At 40.2% G+C, this 10,670-nt stretch overlaps 1 pseudogene; it reads right to left on the reverse strand.

Moving 5' to 3' along the window:
• Positions 1-5,958: 5,958 nt before the first annotated feature.
• Positions 5,959-6,878, reverse strand: LOC142836341 (large ribosomal subunit protein eL6 pseudogene; annotated as a pseudogene).
• Between the last annotated feature and the right edge of the window lie 3,792 nt (positions 6,879-10,670).

A 10,670-nucleotide genomic window follows, 5' to 3' on the forward strand; every position in this document is an offset into this window, starting at 1 on the left:
ATATTACTCACATATTTAGTCAAATGTGAGTCTAGGTCTTGCTATGAAGGTTAGAATGCCTATAACACTTAAATTAGTAGATTCAGAGTGAAGCGAGTCACCCTCTGTGATGGTTTGACCAAACATTGACCCCATAGACTCATTTATTTTAATATTTGCTCATCAACTGGCAGAACTATTAGGGAAGGAATAAGGGATGTGACTTGTTGGAAGGGGCAGGTCACTAGGGGTGGGCTGAAAGATTTTATTTTATTTTTTTTAAAATTTATTTATTTATTAAAGATTTCTGTCTCTTCCCCACCACCACCTCCCATTTCCCTCCCCCTTTCCCAAACAAGTCCCCCTCCCTCGTCAGCCCAAAAAGCATTCAGGATTCCCTGCCCTGTGGGAAGTCCAAGGACCACCCACCTCCATCCAGGTCTAGTAAGGTGAGCATCCAAACTGCCTAGGCTTCCACAAAGCCAGTACATGCAGTAGGATCAAAAACCCATTGCCATTGTTCTTGAGTTCTCAGTAGTCCTCATTGTCCACTATGTTCAGAGAGTCCGGTTTTATCCCAGGCTTTTTCAGACCCAGGCCACCTGGCCTTGGTAAGTTCCCAATAGAACATCCCCATTGTCTCAGTGTGTGGGTGCACGCCTTGCCGTCCTGAGTTTCTTGCTCGTGCTCTCTCTCCTTCTGCTCCTGATTTGGACCTTGAGATTTCTGTCCTGTGCTCCAATGTGGGTCTCCGTCTCTGTCTCCTTTCATCGCCTGATGAAGGTTAATATTCAGGAGGATGCCTATATGTTTTTCTTTGGGCTCACCTTCTTATTTAGGTTCTCTAGGATCACGAATTATAGGCTCAATGTCCTTTATTTATGGCTAGAAACCAAATATGAGTGAGTACATCCCATGTTCCTCTTTTTGGGTCTGGCTTACCTCACTCAGGATAGTGTTTTTTTTTATTTCCATCCATTTGCATGCAAAATTCAAGAAGTCCTTGTTTTTTACTGCTGAGTAGTACTCTAATATGTATATAATCCATACTTTCTTCATCTATTCTTCCACTGAAGGGCATCCAGGTTGTTTCCAGGTTCTGGCTATTACAAACAATGCTGTTATGAACATAGTTGAGCATATACTTTTGTTGTATGATAGGGCATCTCTTGGGTATATTCCCAAGAGTGGTATATCTGGGTCCAGGGATAGGTTGATCCCGAATTTCCTGAGAAACCGCCACACTGCTTTCCAAAGTGGTTGCGCAAGTTTGCATTCCCACCAGCAATGGATGAGTGTACCCCTTTCTCCACAATCTCTCCAGTAAAGGCTATCATTGGTGTTTTTGATTTTAGGCATTCTGACAGGTGTAAGATGGTATCTTAAAGTTGTCTTGATTTGCATTTCCCTGATTGCTAAGGAAGTTGAGCATGACCTTAAGTGTCTTTGGCTATTTGAAGTTCTTCTGTTGAGAATTCTCTGTTCAGCTCAGTGCCCCATTTTTTAATTGAGTAAATTAGCTTTTTATGGTCTAGTTTCTTGTGTTCTTTATATATTTTGGAGATCAGACCTTTGTCAGTTGCGGGGTTGGTGAAGATCTTCTCCCAGTCAGTAGGTTGCCTTTGTGTCTTAGCGACAGTGTCCTTTGCTTTACAGAAGCTTCTCAGTCTCAGGAGGTCCCATTTATTCAATGAGGCCCTTAATGTCTGTGCTGCTGGGGTTATACATAGGAAGTGGTTTCCTGTGCCCATGTGTTGTAGAGTACTTCCCACTTTCTCTTCTATCAGGTTCAGTGTGTTCAGACTGATATTGAGGTCTTTAATCCATTTGGACTTGAGTTTTGTGCATGGTGATAGATATGGATCTATTTTCATTCTTCTACAAATTGACATCCAGTTTTGCCAGCACAATTTGTTGAAGATGCTCTCTTTTTTCCATTGTATACTTTTAGCTCCTTTATCGAAAATCAGTTGTTCATAGGTTTGTGGGTTAATGTCAGGGTCTTCTATTCGATTCCATTGGTTGACTTCTCTGTTTTTATGCCAATACCAAGCTGTTTTCAATATTGTAGCTCTGTAGTAGAGTTTGAAGTCAGGGATGGTAATGCCTCCAGACGATCCTTTACTGTATAAGATTGTTTTGGCTATCCTGGGTTTTTTGTTTTTCCATATAATGTTGATTATTGTCTTCTCCAGATCTGTGAAGAATTTTGATGGGATTTTGATGGGGATTGCATTGAATCTATAGATTGCTTTTGGTAGAATTGCCATTTTTACTAAGTTGATCCTCCCAATCCAAGAGCAGGGGAGATCCTTCCATTTTCTGGTGTCCTCTTCAATTTCTTTCTTCAATTCCTTAAAGTTCTTGTCAAATAGATCTTTCACTTCCTTGGTTAGAGTTACCCCAAGATATTTTATCCTATGTGTGGCTATCGTGAAAGGTGATGCTTCTCTGATTTCCCTCTCTGTTTCCTTATCCTTAGTGTATAGAAAGGCCACTGAATTTTTTGGTGTTGATCTTGTATCCTGCCACATTACTAAAGGTGTTTATCAGCTGTAGGAGTTCTTTGGTAGAGGTTTTGGGGTCGCTTATGTATACCATCATATCATCTGCAAATAACGAGAGCTTAACTTCTTCTTTTCCAATATGAATCCCCTTGATCCCCTTATGTTGTCTTATTGCTATTGCTAGACCTTCAAGCACTATAATGAAGAGCTATGGAGAGAGTGGACATCCTTGTCATGTTCCTGATTTTAGTGGGATGGCTTTGAGTTTTTCTCCATTTAATTTGATGTTAGCTGTAGGCTTGCTGTAAATAGCTTTTATTATATTTAGGTATGACCCTTGTATCCCTAATCTCTCCAAGACCTTTTTCATAAAGGGGTGTTGAATTTTGTTGAATGCTTTTTCAGCATCTAATGAAATGATCATATGCTCATAGAACTCCCAATTGGTGCTGTCTTATGCTTGTGGAACAAGCCCAACTTTCATGCCTGCCTGCATGCTGCCTCCATGCCGATGAACATGGGTTCCAACCGTCCAAAACTAGAGTTCCTTCTGATGATATATCCTGTTTTGAGCATAGTTGGTCATAACTACAAAACAAATCTTAGTGGGTGGGAAAAAAGGAATATCCTGTGAAGGAGCTACCTGTAATAAAATGATTTAAATGGAGAAATGATTTAAGTGTGTTTATCCTAAAGAGGAGTTGAAATAATTGTCATTGTCTTTCAGGACAAATCAAAGTGCAATTTTTACTGCTGTAATTATTGTTTTCTATGTTTGTATGTGTGCACTTTAGTGTGAAGGTGTATATGTATGAATATATATGTATACATGGGTGTGAATGTTTGTATTTATGCAATATGAAGGTATGGGTATATGCATGGCTGCGTGTATGTGTGTCTGTTGTATGGGATATGTGCACATGAATGCAGGCCTGACCATTTGTGTGCATGCGTGTGGAGACCAGAGGAGGCTGTCACATATCCTTGGACAAGGCTTCTCCCTGAGGAGGCTAGACTGGAGGACAGTAAGGAAAATTCAGAGCTGGAATTACAGTAGTGTACAGCCTTGCCTGGCCCTTTACATCAGTGCTGGAGTTTGTGTAGGAAGTGCTCTCACCCACCGAGCCACGCCAACCTTAGTTGGTCATCTTGACCGCCATTATAGCTTTTCTCAGATGGGGATATGGATGTGGAAGAAAAGTTTTGAACTCTTTCCAGATATCAAGATCAATTTTAGATACCTGAAAGATTGCATACTCATCAGCTGCTTTCTTAAAAACCCACAATTACCTATCATTCTTCAATATATTAAGGTTTCTTTTGATACACAACATATTTTTTTTCTCTGAATTTCTCTCTACTGCAATTCACCTTAACACCAGTGGAAATTCTCTGAAGAATTCTGCAGACTTTCTGATTACACAGATGAGTTTAAACTTTAAGCACAATGATTCTCGTCTTCTGGGAAATACAAATCACTAGGAATATCATCAAGTGCCTCTCACCTTGTTTCAAGGCTGCTTAAAGATGTTAAAATACAAAGACTGATGAGGTGAATCAGCAGCTAGAATCATTTACTGCTCTTTCAGAGGACACAGATTCATTTCCCAGAACCCACATGGCAGCTTACAAGTGCCTGTCACCTCAGTTCCAGAGGATCTGAGAATGTCTTCTGCCCTCCATGGGCACCAGATCCCCACTTAGTGCACATGCATATATGCAGGAACTCATACATACACATAGAACAAACATTTCATATGCACACACTCACACACACATAGAAATAGACATTTCATATGTAGTTATTCTATTCACGTAGAACTTACATTTGATAGGTGGATCACATATACACATAGAAATAAACATTTTACATGCATGTACATAGAAATAAACACATACATATAGAAATAAACATGTAAAGCATCAATATTGTCAGACATTGCAGAACATATGTGAGGTCTCAACTATTTATAGAAGGATAAAATGAGCACCTGAGTTTGCAAGTTTCAGACCTACCTTGGCAACATAGCAAGCACTGCCTTGAATAATAACAGCAAAAAAACTCATTCGGTTAAAAGACAGTATGTAAGTTGTTGCCAACCGGGCTGCAATCTGGATCAAACATGGATGGGAGGCAGAGAAAGCAATGTAGGCTCCCTAAAGTGAATGCTGCTCAACTCTCTGTCTTCTGCAGTACCTTGCTCATTCTCACACAATAGGAAACACTTTGGAATTGTGGAATTAACTGCTATTGTGGTGCTTTGTCTTATTCTGTGCATGGTTTGTTTCTGTCTTGTGAGATGAACTTTCTTGTAACCCAGTCTGATCACAAACGCACCATGTAATCAAGCCTAGCCTTGTATCCTGAGCATTCCTCAGTGCTGGGTCAATAGCTATGGACCACCATGCAGATGTACAATCAAATTTTAAAATAAAAACTTTTATAATTTCAAGACAATGCTGTTTAGCTTTATACATAACGACAATATTTCTTTGCGTAGGACTGTATACAGTTTTACAGCATGCTGAACATTAAGTTACATTTTCTACACTTTTAGTAACAGCAATCACTGCATATTTGCTGTGTCCTCACTGACATACTGTGGTGGATTTGGTGTCTGATGGCTAGAAATGAGTGGCTGCATTAATATGAAGCTCCTGTAGCAGTGCCAATCATTACATTCCTCCTTGAGAGATAAGAACAGCATCTCTCTGGAATTATTAGAGAATACAATGAACCCATGCAGTAGGCTTTCTTTTCAAGGGATAAAAATCATACTCATTATTATAAAAATGGTTTTGGCTATGGGTGACCCTGTGAAAGTTAAAAGTTAAACTTTTAAATAAAAAGACACAGATAATACATGAAAATGTTTTCTTCTTCTCTTCTGCAATGAATGTTATTACATATAAACCATAAATACCAGAATTATATATGTCACTATGCAACATGAAATTAATATATAATATTTACATTATGAAATTAAATGGATAATAATCATCATTTTCATGTCAATGTACAGACTAGATACAGAAAAATGTCTGCCTCTTTAAACATGACATGTTATTGTCTTAAATAGGATATCAAGTTTATTTTGTTACCCATATTTTAAAATGAGGAATTGAGACATAGTAGCAGGGTAAATGCCTAGGGTGATGGAGGAAGGTCATTGGTTAAGTAATAAAGAAACTGCTTGGCCTCATAGGTTAAAACATAGGTGGGAGGAGTAAACAGAACAGAATGTTGGGAGGAAGAGGAAGTGAGCTCAGATACGCCATGCTCCCCTCTCCTGGGCAGACGTGATAGCTCTGCTCTCTGAGGCAGAAGCGATCAAGCTCTGGCCCAGGATGGACGTAGGCTAGAATCTTCCCAGTAAGCGCACCTAATGGTGCTATGCAGATTATTAGAAATGGGTTAGGCAAAATATGAGAATTAGCCCCTAAGAGGCTAGAGCTAGTGGGCCAAGCAGTGTTTTTTTTTTGACACATAAAGTTGTTTAATTAGGTTGTCAGCAATTTAGAAAACCAGTTTGTGAGGATGCATCCCGTTGGTCAGACAGAACTGAGAGCGCAGGTAGCCCTGCAGCTGAGGAACAGCTTTGATCTTTGGCAGAATCCGCGAGTCCACCGCTTTCTGATCAGCCTTGCGCTGTTCTGTAATCTCATATTTCTCCTTCTCTGTGTCAAAGATCTCGCCCTCCTGATGCCTGGGCTTACGCAGCTGCTTTCTCTTGAAGTAAGCATCAGTCAGGTGTTTGGGGATTTTAACTGTGCTGATGTCAACTTTTGTAGAGGTGGCGATGACAAACTTCTGATGTGTTCTTCTCAAAGGAACACTGTTGAGGGCAAGAGGTCCTGTCACAAGCAGTAAACCACTGCCCAGTTGCTTCAGGAAAACCACTCTCTTGCCCCTATGGCGCCCGGTAAGGATGATGAGGACAGTCCCAGGAGTGATGCTGGCACGCGACTCACATGCTGACTGAAGGGCTTTTTGCCATGGCTCAGCAGCTTCCGAGGCACATCTTCAGTAGGATAATACCTGGGCATTTTTCGAAGCTTAACCACCCGGGTACCACCATTCTTGTCACCACCAACTGGTTTTGTGACAGTGGCAAGGACCTTTTCCTTTTTCTTCTTCTTTTTAACTGGTTTTCACAGCTGTGTATTTGCTTTTGTACATGGTCTTTCTGGAATACATAGCAGATCGGGAGTACCTTCAATTCCTCTAACAAGGACTGGATTTCGGCTGCAATGGGGCTTCCCCTTCTTGAGCTTTTTAGCCTTAGGGTCACTCTTTTTGGCTGCACCAGCGGCAGGGGCATCACCGCCAGCCTTCTTGGCTGCAGGTTTCTTCTCTTTTGTATCAGGTTTCTCGCCTTTTTCACCCACCATCTTGCAAGATGGGAAAGAGCCCAAGCAGTGTTTAAAAGAATACAGTTTCCATGTAATTATTTCGGGGCATAAGCTAGCAGGCGGCTGGGGTGCTGGGGACACAGCCCCGCCGCTCCTATTACTACACTAGGGAATGGGCTGATGAGCACATTTGTGACTCCTAGGACCGTGTCTTTATTCAGCAGCTATGCAGCACTTTTCATATCTGTGAAAATGAAACTACAGAACAAAACCCCATATATGTACCATGGAGGATGTACTTTCACTTATCAAGTGAAAAGTAATTAGAAGAGAGAATATATTCCCTTAAGGAGACGTTCATAGTACATGAAAAAAAAAAACAGTGCAAACTATGTAAAGCGAACTTCTTCACCCCAGCACACTATTGTTGCAACGAGTTTATAAGAACAAAGATAAGGTCAGCAAACCTTAATTTAAGAAATCTGAAGCCATGGATTTAGTACTAAAAGTATAGTATGTGAAAATGGTGAATCTTTTCTATTCCAGTTGGTTCTATTATCTTCTGAAGTATATTTTTTTTTGCAGAAATTAGAGTCTATTTTTTAGCCTATACTGCTGAATAAGAACAGATATCATGTTGCTGCTAAGTTTGAAGTTCCTGTAGGCATTGACTGCTGGCTGAGCCTGGTGAGCAGTTGGAGCCGTATCCAGTTGGCCATGCCCTACACAACACGGGAAGAGCACTATATAGAGACTTCCTTCCATCTGGGCCTCGGTTGCGTTCCAGCACACAGAGACTACGGAGTGTCAGGTAGAGGAGTGGTGCTTGGGCGTTTCAGGACTGCAGAGGCTGTCACTCATCTATGTCTCCATTGTGACATATTTACTCTCTAAATACTTGTTGGGTATAGGGATAAGTCCCGCCCCTTGGGGGGCGTGTTCGCCTCGGGCTAATGTCTGCCTATAAATTTGGCGAGCGTGCTCCCAGCTGTCTCTTCTGCTTTCCTGGTCTCCGCGGGAACGGTGGTTCTGTAAATCTATTTCTACATTAATACTATATATATTTTTACAATCTGTCTGCATTCGTTTACGCCGCTACAGTTGGGTGTCTACCTGATGCAAGAGGCACTGCCATATGCATTTAAAACACACTAAAGGGAAAAAAAAACTGATCAAATTCCCCACTGCATCAAATGTATTTACTGTGGAAAGGATAGGACCTAACCATACGCTTAGACCAGTACGATTTTTTTGTGAAGAACCAGGTTAATAAATATTTTTGGCTCTGTTTTACAGTTTTAGCTGCAGCACTCAGATCTGCCCTAGTAAACCATATTCCATCAGAGATAATATGTGAACAAATGGGTTGCTTTCTCAATAAAACGTTTTTTACAAAATGAGAAATGTGGGACTTTCCAGGGGGAAGGCATGAGAAAATTCTTTAGGTGGTGAACTGACGACATACAAAAAGAACACTTTCACTCATGTTGGCCCAATGAACTAATTAGTGATGCTACAGGAGAATGGGTGAGGAGGACACAAAGGCAGCTGTATCACCGAAAACCTACCACAACAGGAGAGAAAACCAAAAGCTACATCCCTGGAGGTCCCTGCACAAAGCAAGTTCCTAGGCCAATTGGAGAGTGTGCTCTTTCCAGCAATTGCTGCTTTTATATAACTCAAGAGAAGGATTTTGGTACAGTTGTAAATTTCAGGCGGAGATTTGAAAGTTTTCCTTATTTTCCCAGTCTTTCCTGCAGATGGGAATGTTTCAGTATATAGGAAATGGCTACCCTGCTGACAGAGAATTCAAATTATATGTGATCCAGTATGGGTCTTTATTTAATAATTTGGAAGAGAAGTCACCAAAAGTTATGCAGTGTAAAAATTACTGTAAGAGTTAATCTACTAAATTTTATTTTGCAGGGAATTGAGTGAGATCCTCAAACAACATGTAACTTATTAATAAATAGAGGGTCACTGCACCTTGTAACTTCTGTCTCCCAGTGTTCTTTCTATGCTACAATTTTGCCTCTTCTTCTATAGAAGTAACAGAACTTACCAACATATTTTACTACATATAACACTTTCTTTGTTGCATTGAGGTTCAGAGGTTCTAGAAAATCATATCAGTACTTCCTCACCTATCACTATCACCTCACAGGACCACTGTCACAATTTCCATCAACACCACCAATACCATACTTAACATCATCATTACCAACCACTCTTACAACACAGAAAGCACCATAGATGAACACACACACACACACACACCAAAGGGACACTACCTTGATATAGAATCCTTTGGAGATGTACTCCAATGTCATCCTGAAAGCACTTCAGTTGGAAGGGGTAGTGGTAGGAGGATCTTCTTACCAGATTGACTTAATTCTAGTGATCTAAGGATGAGTTTTAAACAAGAGACTTATCCTGAATCAGATCCTATCATGATATAGGGTACATTGATGACTAGATCTCTCTCTCTCTCTCTCTCTCTCTCTCTCTCTCTCTCTCTCTCTCCTACCCTTCTTCCTCTCTTTCTCTCTATTTTTGAGATTATAATAACAATCTTCCTAAATTTATTTTTTTCTCCCAAACACTCATATAACCCTCCCTACTCCCCTTTAAATTCATGTCCTCCTTTTTCACTCTTATAGCATATATATATATATATATATATATATATATATATATATATACATATGTATATATATATATGTGTGTGTCTGTGTGTGTCTGTGTGTGTAAGTATATAAACACATATTCCTAAATCTAACCTAGTCAATCCATATAATGATACTTGTATGTATGTTTTCAAGGATGACTGTATGGCATTAGACAAACAATCCATGTGCTCTTCCCTAGAAACAACCCCCTCTCCTGCTCCCAGCTTTCCTCAGTTGCCTATAGTTCTTGTATTGGGTTGAGGCTCAATGGGCATTTCTCCGTTCAGTTCAGCATTTTTGGTGGTGTCCTTCTTGCTCAGTTCACATTTGGACAGTCACGCGGATGAGACTTTATGGATATATCTTTGGATGTTACTAGGAGACACACTCGCAGCATGCCTCCTAAGACACTGGCTCTTGCAACATTTCTAGTCCATTTCAGCAACTTTATGAATATCTCCATTGACACTGTGCCCCACAACTTTACATTTTCATTAGCTGCAATTTTCTTTAGTGGTCTCTGTCTGCTGTAAAGAGAAGTTTTCTTGATGAGGAGTGAAGATTGCACTTCTCTGTGGGTATAAAAACAAATGGTTATGAGTTGTTGTTAGGAATTATGATGGACTAGTAATTAGAGGTTGTAGATTCTCCCCCAATCACCACAACTTTACTAGTACTGAGTAGTTAGCTAGATTTCAGTACCAGGCATTTTTTTTTTAATGAATCTTAAGTCTAGTTAGAGAGTTGTTGGTTTCTATTAAGGTATGTGTGCCCTGATTATCAGGCCATGCTGGTTGTCAGTGTTGTTCATAGGCACCACAGCTGTGTAGGGCTGTTGGTTGTCTCCCTTCTTTAGAGGTTTACATGGTCCTTTCTGGTACCATGAGAGCTACTCCTCCAATAAGAGAGAGATCTGTGAAACTTGGCTAGATTTCCCTATACATTTCATCCAGTAGGTGGAGACATGTCAGTAAGACTGGAATGTTGGTGATGAAACAGTACCCCCTCAGGTCAGCCAGAAGAGGTTCAAAATAGTGGTTGTAAGTGACCTTATTATCTTGTTTAAATTATCTTTAACTTTTTACAATAAGATTTTACTTATATTTCCATAGATCAATGACAAAAGAAGTCAACTGTTGAAAAATTCCAGAACACATATGAA

This window comes from Microtus pennsylvanicus, chromosome 16 (genome assembly GCF_037038515.1).
Source record: "Microtus pennsylvanicus isolate mMicPen1 chromosome 16, mMicPen1.hap1, whole genome shotgun sequence".
NCBI lineage: Eukaryota > Metazoa > Chordata > Mammalia > Rodentia > Cricetidae > Microtus > Microtus pennsylvanicus.